Source organism: Penaeus monodon, chromosome 4 (genome assembly GCF_015228065.2).
Source record: "Penaeus monodon isolate SGIC_2016 chromosome 4, NSTDA_Pmon_1, whole genome shotgun sequence".
Taxonomy (NCBI): Eukaryota; Metazoa; Arthropoda; class Malacostraca; order Decapoda; family Penaeidae; genus Penaeus; species Penaeus monodon.
In genome coordinates, this window is record NC_051389.1 from 43,688,846 (window position 1) to 43,689,209 (window position 364).

The window sequence follows — 364 nt, forward strand, 5'->3', positions numbered from 1 at the left end:
GGGGTCACGGCCGGATCTCCGGGCGTGAGAGCGGCGCGGATCTGACGGGCGCTCATGGTGTCCACGACGCTAGGTATAGAGGATATCATCTCCTACGTTGCTAGCCAAGCTCGGCTAACGCCACGGGGACATCCTGGGAATTCTCCGCGGCTCTCGGTGTGGCGGTTGGAGATGCGGCAGGAGAGATTTTCCAGAGTGAGGAGGGGTTGCACGAAGGAGAGCTAGATTACAACGACTTGAAACATTTCTTCGACGGCGTGACGCCAGCCTCAAAGGAATGCCTGTCACCTTAAGGGGGACGTGGGCCCGTATTGAAACACAAAGATCAGCGATCTCTATATAAGGGTTCAACCTCTGGTCAGAG

General features: G+C 56.9%; 1 pseudogene; it reads right to left on the bottom strand.

The window, feature by feature from the left end:
- The window catches only part of LOC119572569, a 4,214-nt pseudogene extending 4,158 nt beyond the window's left edge, over window positions 1-56 (bottom strand).
- Between the last annotated feature and the right edge of the window lie 308 nt (window positions 57-364).